Source organism: Dermacentor albipictus, chromosome 1 (genome assembly GCF_038994185.2).
Source record: "Dermacentor albipictus isolate Rhodes 1998 colony chromosome 1, USDA_Dalb.pri_finalv2, whole genome shotgun sequence".
In the NCBI taxonomy this organism is placed as follows: Eukaryota; Metazoa; Arthropoda; class Arachnida; order Ixodida; family Ixodidae; genus Dermacentor; species Dermacentor albipictus.
In genome coordinates this window covers 324,441,263-324,455,130 of record NC_091821.1, presented here as the reverse complement: position 1 = coordinate 324,455,130, position 13,868 = coordinate 324,441,263, and the positions used below count along the sequence as shown (strand labels likewise).

Below are 13,868 nucleotides of genomic sequence, written 5' to 3'. Positions count from 1 at the left end.
CCAACAGTGACACTACCGGTTCAGCGGCAAGCACTCAGCAAGTGGCGCAGCAGCTGACCAGTCTGTTAGTGTGACTTTTGTAGCGGCTTCAAGCGCTTTTTCTGCCTTTTCGCATGTGCAGAGAAGCTCGAATGGTCCTACTGAGCTTGAAGAACATTGCCAAGGACCTGTTGTGTGCAACAGTGTCATTCTGGCTTAGGAAGGATGAATTAAATGAGCTGCCAACCTTCGTGAAATCATCTGTTTAGAGAAAGCATCACACAGGCAACGTGATTGCCGCAGCACCTGTCCTTGTGTGCATACCAAGTGTCCCAGCTTACGTTAGCCAGGCTTATGGAAAAAAAAAAAGGTAAGAAGGAGGAAAGGAAAAACATGGTGCAAGATACGATTATAAAACTTACATGGTCTTTTGATCAGTAGGCCATGTTTCCTTTTTTTTACTTTTTTTTTTAAACAGCTGAGATAATGTTAGATGGGTCTCCCTCTATTTATTAGTGCTTAAAGTTAGTTGAAAGATGCTTCTGAAGTTGAAATGAACCATTGTCAGCTCTTGTCAGTCATTCAACCCAAGTTTGAGGTTGTGTTTACGCCGTTTGGCAAATGTTAGGCCTAGCTCAGCAGATGAGTTGGTGCATCCCCTACTGACGGACCTTAACTAAATGATAAGTAATTAGGACGAAGGAAACGGCCTTTGCAGTTCAGCTCTGACCATATAGTGATTTGAAGTGTTGCATGGTGCGCACACAAGTGGGAAGTGGCGGCACCGCACCGAGCCAACATCGATATGTCACTGTTGTCGATTGAAGGTTGCCAACCACATTCACCATGCTTTGATGAACAAAATGCAATTACATGTAGTGGTAGCTCTCTATGTATTGTCCATGCCCTATAGAGGAAGATGCGATATTCTTAGCTGACGCATTTCTTGGCCTCTCATGCCAAACTGGCAACAAGTGACAGCACCCACAATACTGCAGCACACCTTGCTCATGCAGTTATTCGTGTATAAAGCAGGCATCAACATTTTTAAAGAAAGCTGTGCGCTCTCTAACTGAGCACTTAATTGCCATAGAGTTTCCTTCGACAATCCTTCATCGAGCGCACTGCATGCACGCTGAAGTGTTCTTAAAAAAAAAAAAAGCAAGAACCAGCTATCAAAAACAGCCCTCAGTCACCCAGTCGCTGTTTTAAATAGGACCCCTGAAGCTGCCAGTCACTCATACCATGTAGCTCGTCTCAGTTAGTGTGATGCAACAATGCTCATATTCACAAATCAGCATGTCTTGCAATATTTCATCATTATTTCATGTCCGCGCTGCCCGGTTTACACGGTGCTTGAAGCAAACAACCAACTGTGGCTGTACGCGCCGGTGTGAACAAGTATATCTTGGATAAATCAGTATTCAAATGCGGGAAGTTGCACACGCTCTAACTATTCCTTGCCACGAATATGCAAAATGTTTTTCTCAGAAGGAGTAAAACAAAAAAGTGAACAGCATGTGTAGAAACTTGTGGCGAAATCTCTATAATGGCCATGTCAGCACAGGGGGCCAATGTGTCGTCACAGTGTGGCAACAAAATTGTCTGACTTGTCTGTTGACAGCTCCCCTCCTGCCGACATTGCTGTCAGCACAACAGAGCTGTAGCAGGAAGTTGGCAGACCAAAACTAATGCCATGTCGGCCTAGTGCGACTGGGCCTTCTAAACTATTCTAAAACAGCAAAGCAAGCCAATGACACTGGCATTCGTAGCCTCCTTTTTGGCAGTGGTACCCCTAGCAGCAGCTGCTGTACCCTATAGTAAACTGGCCTGAATTTTCATGACCTGCTTAAACTAAACTTCTGCTGCTCTCGCTTATCCTGCTACTTAACAAGAGATCCGGATTTGCAGACTTGCAAGAGGTAAATCTGACAGCTACATGCAAAGCAAATGGACGTAAACAGCAATGCCAGTGTCAACAATGATGTGGAAACCTATAGGGCTGACACCATAGAAAAAACAATTAAGGAGGGCCTCGTTGTGCTTCTGTAGGTTGGTAATTAAGAAGGGGCACTACCCGAAAGAATCACCTTCACAAATTACATGTAATTAATTAAATGTAATCAATTACATCTTTTGGTAGTTTCGTAATATACCAATTACATTCTGAATGAAGGAATGGTAATTGGCAACTTCTCTAATGTCTGCACATGGTGTAGCTAATAATGCCCTGAATACTTCGGTGCATTTGGGCGCTGTGGACACGCCACACTGTATCGTTTATTGATGCTGAAAAGAAAATATCTAATACTTTTTTTGATAGAACATTATTCGTGGCATAGCCCCAATGTGAACTTGTTACTCTGAATGTCCAAAGTCATCCCCAGCCCCAGTTTCAAAGAATTCAAGGAGCAGATTTATTTTCAGGGAGTTTAAGGGCCCTGTAATCTCTTTTTTCAAATTCAAGGGTTTTCAAGGATTTCAAGGAAGTGTACGAACCCTGTGTGCTTAATGAAGTGGCAAATTGTCTTGCACAGGCGCAGAGGGTTCCACAAATGCAGGGACTACTGTATAATGCATACACCTGCTTAAAGTGAGTTTCAAGGAGCATTTAGAGTACAATGAATTGCATGACCGTCTGGAGTAAGCAGAAATGTTCATCATAAATATGGTGTGCTCACTTGCTGCTACACACTGAGATACCAGAAGAGATCAGGTGGCATCAGTTCACCCACTACATAGCCTATCTGTATTGGGGGATTACAAGAGCCAGGCAAACTATCATGCATGTACGTGCATTGTAACACTATCAGTATTCATTGGCGCCATTTACTCACAAATATGGTTTATTCTAATTAGCTTCATTGTTATTGCTCATATTGTTCCCTGTACTGCTGCAGTGTCCTATGCCTGTACACATACAAGCAACTGATCACTGGAAGTGCATATTGCAATTGTAGTACCTTTTGCTTATGCATAAAAGAACAGAATTTTTTGCATACGTGGGATCATTTACTGCAGGAAAAGCCTGCAAAGACTGCCAGTTTGAATTTCATTCTTCTGTTGAATTATTACAAAAGCTTCTGCCAGCTGTGACAATGTGCTGCACTGTGTGACATCACAGAGTACAGTTTGATCACTTTGATACTAGTATCCCATGTTCCACCCTGCAGTGTTTTCTTGCACAATAAACCCATTTTCTTGGCAAAACTGACTTACTTGATACTTCCTAAACTGCAGTCTGCTGCTCTAACTTGATATAATATTTTCCTTTACAATCTCTATAACATTCAAGTTTACGTTGCATTGTTAAGAAATGGTGACTTGCCACTTCAGCTTCCCCAACAGCGAGCTCTTCTTGTTTCTAATGTGATCTCATAAAAAATGCGGGACCTTATGTGATCACCCTAGAAGTCAAGAAAATACTGACACACACTTAGAAAATACTGTGCTGGCCCAGTGGAGCTCGGTCACAACTCGGAGCAGCTAATACAGTCAAATACATAGCATAGTGTCATTTCTTGACAGTAGTAGGTACCTTTTAAAGGTAAATTTTTCTAACTTTACCTGCACTTATGCAATAATCATCTAGATGTACAGCTGAAGACATGTTGGCAGCCGGCAATCACTTCATTAACACATTTATTATTTTGAACAAGCCTATTTCAAGCAGGTTGAGTCATCAAGAAACCATTTTAGAAGTGCCTGCCATGTTCAAGCTTACTAGCATTGCATTTCGAGCTGATATGCTTTCCTTATTGGAATGGCCAACAGCCCCACGTGTGCCACGTGCAACATCAACGAGACGCTCGCACATATTATCTGTGTCTGCCCGCGATATAGCGCCCAGAGACAAGTGCTGTGCAGAGTACTGGACCAGTTGGACAATCGTCCACTATCAGAACTCAAAGCTTTAGGTCAGTACTCCCACAGAACATCTGTACTGAAGGCCTTACTCGTGTTATTAAGGTTCCTGCGATTTACGGGGCTTCACGATAGACTTTAAGAATGCCACCCCTTACCACTCTGTAGTGCATGTGGCTTGTTCGTGCTCGTCTCTATTTGTCTCTATCTCCCCCTTCCACTCACTTTCTCTTTTTATCCCCCTTCACCGTTCCCCCTGTGCAGGGTAGCCAATTGGAACTGCCTCTGGTTAACCTCCCTGCCTTTCCATCAGGTTTTTCTAAGGAATGGTACTATTGTTTCTTAGAAAAGAATCACTAATAAGATTAGGCAAGTCTAGGATATTTACAGCGACCACGTATCCTTTTCTCTCTCTCTAGCTTGACATTTTAATACTTTTCACAAAATGGGCTTATCCTATCCTGTAGAACAAGTACCAAGAAGGTACACAGGTAATAAAATTTTCTATATAACTGCCTGCTAATCCATGACACACCAGCAGGACAAGATGCAAGTTACCTCATGTTACAAAGTTGTAGTTGAGCTTCAACTATACCTTCAATAATATACCTTCAATAAATACCTTCAATAATATGAAGAACACAGATCTAATGAAATAAATATTAATTTTATCACCAGTATCAGCATGTCATGAATATATGCTTAAAGCAAATATAGAATATATTGAAGATATTTCCATGTCAAATGCAACATTGTTGTAACAAGATTCGAATGTCTACCATTATGACTTCGTTCCCGCTCTTCAGAAGTTAAATTCAAAAGCTTGAAATGAGCGACCAAGTTTCAACGGAATTTTCTACAAAGATGATTTTTAGCTGTCATCAATCCCTGATGTCTTTGTTTGTTGGCTTCTTATGATATTGTAACAACGTCAAAAACAGGGGTCGTAGAGTGCTATTCAGAAGGCACAGCGGCGGGCCACCTTTTTAGTACCGAGTGCAAGTGCGACTTCTTCACTACGCCTTGACAAAGCGCTCATGCCTAATCGCATTGTCCTCTTCTTCATGGAGTACTGGTGTGGCATTTGCATCCCCTCCGAAGGAAGCATCATCCTGATGCGCAATTCAATCGGGACAACGGGACAGAGTAACACAAGCACACACACAAAAAGAAAATGAGAACAACAAAAGAGAACAAAAGTTAGGTCGACAGGCACACCTTCATCCGTACCATATGCACCACTTCGGGTAAGTGCTTGCGGCGACTGGAGCTATTGTCACTGTCTGGAACGACCTCGTAATTCAAATCGCTCAGGTGGCGGATCACTCTGTACGGCCCAAAGTACCGTCTTGGGAGCTTTTCGGAGAGTCCATGATGGTGTATGGGTATCCAGACCCATATTTTGTCGTCGGGAATGTAGAAAATGGACCTGTGTCGAAGATCGTTCACGGGCAATGCAGATGTGTCGAATGCAGATACGTACACGGGCAAGCTGCCTGGCTTCTTAGGCGTGCTGAGTAAATTCGTCAACGTCGGTAGGTAGGTGGTCAAACCTGTGCAGCAGCATGGCATCCAGCGTTGTTGTGGCTTCGCGATCGTGGACCAAGCTGAACGGTGCCATTCCAGTAGTTTCCTGTCGATTGGTATTGTAGGCGAATGTTACACAAGGCAAAATCTGATCCCAGTTCATGTTCTACGTCGACATACATGCATAGCATGTCTGTGAGGGTCTTATTAAAACACTTCGTTAGTCCGTTCATCTGGGGATGATAAACAGTAGTTTTCCGGTGGCTTGTACCACCGAGTCTGAGAAGCGAGTCAAAAAGTTCGGCAGTGAAGGCAGTCCCCCGTCTGTAATGACTACTTTTGGTGCGCCGTGCCTAAGGATGATGATTTCAATGAAAAAAATGAGCTGCTTCGGCTGTTGTGCCTCGCTGTGTAGCTTTCGTCTCCATGTAGCACGTCAGGTAACTGGTGACAACAATGATCCATCTGTTGCCAGCTGTAGAAGTTGGAAATGGGCCCAGGAAATCCATCCCAACTTGGCCGAATGGCTGGCCTGGTACCACGACCAGATGTAAGAGAACTGCAGGCTTGCCGGGAGGTGCTTTACGTCTTTGGCAGTCCGCACATGTTTGCACATGATGCTTTACAGCAGCAGGTAGCTTCGGCCAGTAATACTTCCGTCAGAGTCGGGACAATGTTCTCATGTAGCCTAGATGACCTGAGGTGGTTTCATTATGGCAAGCTTTTAGTATTTCTTTTCGAAGTGATGCCAGTACAACAAGCAGGTATGTGCTGCCACTGGCAGAAAAGTTCTTCTTATCGAGAACATTGTTCTGGAGACAAAACGATGGCAGTCCTCTGGTATAAAGTTGCGGAACGTCTTTTTCAGCCTTCAAATTAATTAGTGGGAGCAACTCTGGGTTGTGGCGCTTCTCCCGTGAAATGGTGACGGCGTCGACGACACCCAAAAATTCAGCGTCCACGTCCATGTCATTGGTACCTGCGGGCTCAACGGGTGACCGCAAGAGGCAGTCGGCATCGGTGTGCCTTTTCCCTGATTTGTAAATTATGGTCATGTTGAACCCCTGAAGCCTAAGACTCCAGCGGGCCAGATGGATGTTTCAGGTTAGTCAGCCAACAAAGAGAATGATGATCGCTGACAACCTTGAATGAGCGGCCGTACAAATACAGGTGAAATTTGATAACCGCCCACCCCACGGTGAGGCACTCCTTCTCGGTAGTCGAGTAGTTTTCCTCCGTACGAGAGAGAGAGAGAGAGACCAACTAACGTAGGCGATTAGTTTTTCAGAGCAGTCTTGCCACTGAACCAGTACAGCACCCAGACCAACATTGCTCGCGTCAGTGTGAAGTGCTGTAGGAGCATGCTGGTCGAAGTGCGCAAGAACAGGAGGCGTTTGCAGGCAATGGCGTAGCTCGCTAAATGCTACTTGCTCATTTTCCCCGCACAGAAAAGGAACATTGTTGCATGTCAGGCGTGTTAACAGCACAAAAATATATGAAAAGTTTGCAATAAAGCGTTGTTAATAGGCGCACAGCCCCAAGAAACACCTCACTGCCTTCTTGTCGGATTTTGTGGGGAAGGCCACAGTGTCTATTTTGCCTGGATCAAGTCGCACACCCTCGTGACTGACAATGTGGCCGAGGAAGCACATTTCACTGAAACCAAAATGACATTTCTCGGCCTTTAACGTCGGTCCAGCCGAGCTTGGAGAATAGTGAGCAACCGGCTTAGGTGCTCCTCAAAGGTGGCTGAGAACACTATGACATCGTCTAGATAGACCGAGCATGTTTGCCACTTCAAACCTGATAGTACGGTGTCCATTAGATGCTAAAATGTGGCAGGCGCTAAGCACAAACCAAAAGGAAGGACCTTAAATTTGTAAAGACCGTCGGGGGTCACGAAGGCAGTTTTTTCACGATCTCGATCTGCCAACACCCACTTCGTAAGTCCATTGATGAAAAATAATGTGCATGTCGCAGCCTGTCCAGCGAATCATCGATGCATGGCATTGGGTAGACGTCTTTCTTTGTGACCTGGTTTAATTTGCGGTAATCGATGCAGAATCTCAAACTGCCATCTTTCTTCTGGACTAATACCACAGGTAACGCCCAAGGAATTTTCAACGGCTGTATCACACCATCCTCGAGCATCTTCTTCGCTTATTTGTGAATCTCTTCACATTCCTTTGGAGCTACACGGTAGGGATTTTGTCGAATCAGCTGCGTAGTATCATCCGTGATGATACGGTGCTTGGTCAGTTGTGTTTGCTTGACCTTTGACGTAGTCGAAAAGCAATCTTTGAACTAGCGCATCAGTTCCAATAGGCACTGCCACTCCAAAGGTGACAGGGTGGAGCTAACGTCGACAGACAAAGGTGGCAAGAGCAGCACAATCGTCTTCTTGTAGAGCAGAACAATCTCTCACTTGGGTGATGTCGTCGCAGTACGCAATTGCAGTACCTTTCTGGATGTGACGGCATTCGCTGCTCAAGTTCATGAAAAGGACTTCCGCATGCCCATGAGCCATGTCAAGTATGCCTCTAGCAATGGAAATGCTTTGCGTGAGCAATAGTGCAACAATTTGCTATGCGATCACATCCCCGTGGTAGGGCTTCTTGATGATATAGAGACAAGGCGGCAGGATCGCGGCTGAAGGGTAACATCGTCAACGATTCGCAAACAGTCGCATTTCCCATCATTTATCGTGTCACCATATGTTCCGGAATTTTGATGACTGCACCGTGATCTCGCAGATAATCCATACCCAAGATGAGATCTTTGCAGCAGTCGGGGAGAATGATGAAAGTGGCAACGAAGTTGGAATCACCGATGTGAATTCAGGCGGTGCATGTTCCTGTTGGTATCATTAGCTGAGCCCCGGCACTTCTTATGTGGGGCCCTGTCCACGGCGTCTTCACTTTCCTAATGCGGTCGGCCAGCTCTTGCCGCATGATCGAGAAGTCTGCGCCAGTGTCAACAAGTGCGGTGACGTGATGTCCATCCACCATAGTGTGAGATTGGCAGGGGCAACGTCGTCAGCGTGAGTATTCGTCGTCGTCATGTCGTCTTTGTCGGTGTGAGTATTCGTCATCGTCATGTAGTTTTGGTAGGTGTTAGCATTCGTCGTCGTCATATCGTCTTCGTAGGGAGCGTGGGGAGTATTTTTGGCGTCTCGATACAAGGCAACCTTCCCCCCCCCCCCCCCCCCCCCCCCCCCGTAAGGTCACTACTGTTAGTTTCCCCGGTGCAGACTAGGGGAGCGACCACCCTTGCCGACGCCAGCGGTGAAAGTCTAGCGGTTTGGGGCAGTGTAACGCATAGGTGATGGGGTCTGCCAGCAATGTGGTCGAGCTGCATGGCAGGGTTCGGGGCGCAATGGTCGTCGAAGTGCAGAGAAGCGGCAAACGAAAAGGAGCCGGCTCCAGCATCTGGATGGGGGCAGTAACGGGCAATATGACCTGGTTCACTGCAATGGAAGCAGAGTGGTCAACGATTGGCCGCGCGCCACAAGTCAGTACAGCAAACTCGAGGTCGTCTCACAGACTCCCGTTGCCACCACGACACGGGAACGGACCTTGGCTGAAATGGCCTTATTGGCAGCGAAGGGGAGGACGCCGAACCATGTCAGCATAGGTCGGCGGACATGTTGGTGGACATGGGACTGGTGAGGAGAAGGCTTGCTGCAACTCCTTGTGCACGACTTTGGCAACAGAAACGACTGGCAACTCTGTAGGAGGAATGCAGAGAGCTTGCAGCTCTTCAAGCAGGATGTTTCGAATCATGTCCCGTAAAAAAGTGTGGTAAATAATCTGAGCTGCGGAGCTGATTGGCATGTTGTTGCGCTGGCGGTTGAAGTGGCGGCAACGTTGCTGAAGCGCCCGCTCGATGACAGTCGCTTCCTTGATTAATTCGTCGACCGTTGTTGGCGGGTTTCGTACGAGACCGGCAAAGAGTGGTTCCTTAACTCCCCACATCAGATGACGCACTTTCTTTGCCTCGGTCATATTGGGATCAGCTCGATGAAATAGACGGGCCATATCTCCTGCATACATGGCAACGGTTTTGTTGGGTTTCTGTACCCGAGCCTCAATAAGTTGTTGCATGTAATCGTGCCGGTCAGTGCTCGAGAATGTATCAAGGAGCTGACGACGAAAATTGCTCCACATTTGCTTCCCTATTCACTATCATGTACGAACGCTGTTTTCTTGTGTGAAATCAGCATGGGCAAGTTTTTGTTGGTTGTTCCAGAGATTTACCAGAACGACACATTCGTACTGGTCAAGCCAGTCCTCGATATCTTCAAAAGCATGGCCATAGAATATTTCGGGGACGAGAGGGTGTTCAAGAGTCATCTCGGAAAGGCTAGTCATCATTTGTGAAGGAGGAAGAAGCGCTGCGGATGTAGCCATGCTGGTGGTAGTTGCAACAGGAAGGAAGTCCGGGCTCAGGCCGAGCAGGCACCAACTGAAACAGTGCACTGGAGTCCTTAGGAGAGGTGGACCTTCGGAACTTGGTGTTAGGTTCCGAACAGGGGTTGTCCGCATGGGGTTGCAGGCTCCAGCACCTCCACCAGTGTCGCAACGTCAAAAACAGGGGTCATAGAGCGCTATTCAGGAGGCACAGCGGCGGGTCGCTTTTTTAATAACGAACGCAACTGCGACTTCTTCACTGCACCTTGACAAAACGCTTATGCCTACTCGCATTGTCCTCTTCCTCATGGAGTACTGGTGCCGCAATATGATTTTAAAAAAATTGGGTTCCTCAGTTTTCTTTCTTCTCATTCATGCCCCAGTAAGGCTTTTAGAAAAAAGAATCTCCGCCCAGCCCACAACGTGTCACAGAGCAGAACAATTTAATGCCAGACTGTGTAAGGCGACGTGTCAATCGAACTTAACATGCTCATATCATGTCAGTAGACCAGCATTATACTTGTGTAAAGATGTTCTATACAAATTCATTATCTGTTGGCTTCATATTTATATAGGAGACCCCATTTCAGTTTCTAACTACGGGACCTCCTTCTGTATATATACTTATCATGTAATTATCCCCATTTTTGTCATGAATAAACTGATTCTGATAGAGTTGTGGATAACAGAAATTGAGCCCATTGGTACTCCTTCTTCTCGTTCATTACGTAGCAAGGATTCAACACCAACAGGTTTCATACCTTCACGTAGAATACAAATGTTTATTGGTCAGCTGCCTGCTCCTAAAAAGTTCATGTACTATGTCATGCCCACGATCAAAAAGGCATGCCACTTTCACCACCATGGTCGTGAATGGCACTGGCTAACACTCCCAGGTTCAGGTATTGCACACAAACATATATATCCAAGAATGTGAACATGGGAAGAGCCATCACCGTAGCTCAACTGGTAAGACCATTGCACATGTAATGCAGATGATGTGGGTTTGGCTCCAACATGCGACTAGCAGTTTTTTTGTCCACTTTCATTTCTCTTAACCTTATTATTCCTGCACATCAATTAAAACAATATATAATTTCCCCACGCTTTCCTTGGCTTTGTATGGTTGTACCTAACGAAAATGTACGAAAATGTATGGTTGTACCTACCCTCGATTCCCCTTCTTCTCATTTATTCATCATCATCATCAGCCTATTTTACGTCCACTGCAGGACGAAGGCCTCTCCTTGCGATCTCCAATTGCCGCTGTCCTGCACCAACCGATTCCGAGTAGTGTCCACGAATTCCCTAATTTCATCACCCCACCTAGTTTTCTGCCGTCCTCAACTGCGCCTCCCTTCTCTTGGCACCCATTCCGTAACCCTAATGGTCCACCGGTTATCTAACCTACGCATTACATGACCTGCTCAGCACCGTTTTTTTCTCTTAATGTCAATTAGAATATCGGCTATACCCATTTGCTCTCTGATCCAAACCACCCTCTTTCTGCCTCTTAATGTTACGTCTAGCATTCTTCATTCCATCGCTCTCTGCGCGTCTTTAACTTGTTCTCAAGCTTCTTTGCCAGTCTCCAAATTTCTGCCCATATGTCAGCACTGCTAAAATGCACTGATTGCACACCTTCCTTTTCAATGATATTGGTAAGCTTTCAGTGTCAGGAGCTGACAATGTCTGCCGTATGTGCTCTAGCCCATTTTCATTCTTCTGTAAATTTCCTTCTCATGATCGGGGTTCTCTGTGAGTAAGTGGCCTAGGTAAACATACCCCTTCACAGACTCTAGAGGCTGAGTGGCGATCCTGGACTCTTGTTCCGTTGCCCGGCTATTTGTCATTTGTCTTCTGCATATTAATCTTCGATCCTGCTCTTACACTCTCTCTGTTAAGGTCCTCAATCATTCATTGCAACTCGTCTCCAGTGTTGCTGAACAGGACAATGTCATTTGCACACCGAAGGTTGTCGAGATATTCGCCGCTGATCCTTACTCCTAAGCTTTCCCAGTTTAATAGCTTGATACTTCTTCAAAGAACGCAGTGAATAGCATTGGAGAGATTGTGTCGCCTTGCCTGACCCCTTTCTTTATAGGTATCTTTCTACTTTTAGGGAATTAAGATAGCTGTGGAATCTCTGCAGATATTTTCAAAGATATTTATGTAAGCGGCCTGGGGACCTACAACGTAAAACTATTCCAATATTTTTATTCCAATCTCCTGACATCGAATTTGCGTAACCGCCAACGAAAGCATCGGGCAGTGACCCACAGTGTTGTCTAGATATACCAATCAAACCTCTCCTTGTTTATAGGAGCCCACTTTTATTTGCTTTAAAAACAAATGGCACTGCCTACACTGAGCGGCTTGTCTTATCTAAATGGCTGGTAAGGAGCGAGGAGCACGCTCAAGTGGAGAGGCGATTCGATGGGGCTGAGCAAGTGCACTGAAAATCGATAACTGGATGAAGACGGCAGTGCCAGCTTCTGCGACTGGTCCGTTTTCCCTAACTTAGCTCGGGGTGGCTGGTCGAAAATTGCAGCAGCATGCAATGTAAGGTTAAGAATGCCGCTAAAAGGGATCCTCAGCAAAGAAAACTTGGCTGAGCGAGGTCGCAAACGAGCCGAAAGTGCTCGAAAATGTTACACGGCCACACAAAATGTTTTATTGTACGAAAATAAGCCCATGCTCTTCGGCAGGTGCGAGTAGCCAGTGCCTGAGCGATCGGCGGCAGCCATCTTTTATTCGTTTCGGAACGGGCCAGCCTGCGGCTATTCAGAGAAAAATCCTGTTTTGTTTGGCATATTAATGTATCTCTAATGCATACACGCCACTTTTGTGACGTCACATGACAGGCAGGTGAAGTGAGTGCAGCCTGAAAACTTTTGACCAATAGCCAAGGGCTAATGGCGAAAAGGCATCGCATGAGAAATAACTATTTTTCTTTTGTCCAATCCACTCATGCATAATCGGAATGTACACGTCATATCGAATGGGGAGCTATCGCAGTTTGCATGACATCGCGTGACTGACAAGCGAAGTGGGGGTGGCCCAAAATGTTTTTGACCATTCGCGGAGGGCTGATTGCAGAATTGGAATAGAAGTTTGGAATAGCTTTACGTTATAGCGCCCTGTACTCCTTGATTATGTAATGTCTCTGTGACTGCTGGTATTTCTACTGAAACAAATGAGTAGCATAGTCATGGCGTGCTCGCAGTAACGCCAGACCAGTGAAGCATCAGCGTAGTCAGTAGAGCAAAATGAACGTTTATTCAAAAGTGTAGAGCGTATTTTCCGAGTGGCAGGAAGATAGGAAGGAGCACGTGTTAGTAGTGATAGTCTGAACTCAGAAGGATCGCTAGATGAGGCGATAAAAGGTGCGCGCACTTCAAAAACACATGTGAAGTTGCAACATTCCTTTTTCCTCAGAAATGAAAGCGTTGCACTGGCTTGCGTTCTCTCGTTGAACGTCTCAGAGTTTGTTGGGCGACACCTGTATTCAACGGGGCCACTGGGATATCTGGTGCCGCAAAATCTGGAGAACAGGTGCCATTTGGAATGCGCCGAGCAGTTATGCCTTCATCCGGGTTCACCGCTTCTGGAGGCTGTAGTTGTGTTGCTCGCTCTGGCTCACTGCGATATGTGGTGGTTGTAGTTACTGTAGGTTACTGGCAGATCTGGTCTACGTGCCGCTTTACGACTCCGACTGATGTTTCCACGGTCACCATTCTCGCTCCAGACGTTGCCTTCACAAGGCCGGGCGTCCACTTGCTCCCCGCACCGTAATTGTGGGCATACACATCATTTCCAGGTAGCGGCAGCCAGTCATCTTGGTTCTCTTTTGGTCCTGGAAGTGCTGGAGGAAAGCATGTGTCCAAGCGTGAGCATATTTGATAGCCCAAAAGCAGCTCTGCTGGGGATTTACCCGCTTTTTGCAGAGTTCTCCAGTAGTTAAAAAGCAACCGTACTAGGCTCTCTTCCAGTTTTCCTTTCCTCATTTTTCGAAGGCCATCTTTTGTAGTTCGCACTGCCCCTTCCGCTGCACCATTAGACTGGGGATGGTATGGAGCGCATTGAAGG

The 13,868-nt window shown here is 46.0% G+C and overlaps 1 protein-coding gene across 1 annotated transcript in view; it reads right to left on the bottom strand.

The window, feature by feature from the left end:
* The window catches only part of ND-18 (NADH:ubiquinone oxidoreductase subunit 18), a 29,554-nt gene that overhangs the window by 723 nt on the left and 14,963 nt on the right, over positions 1-13,868 (bottom strand). The window lies entirely within an intron of this gene.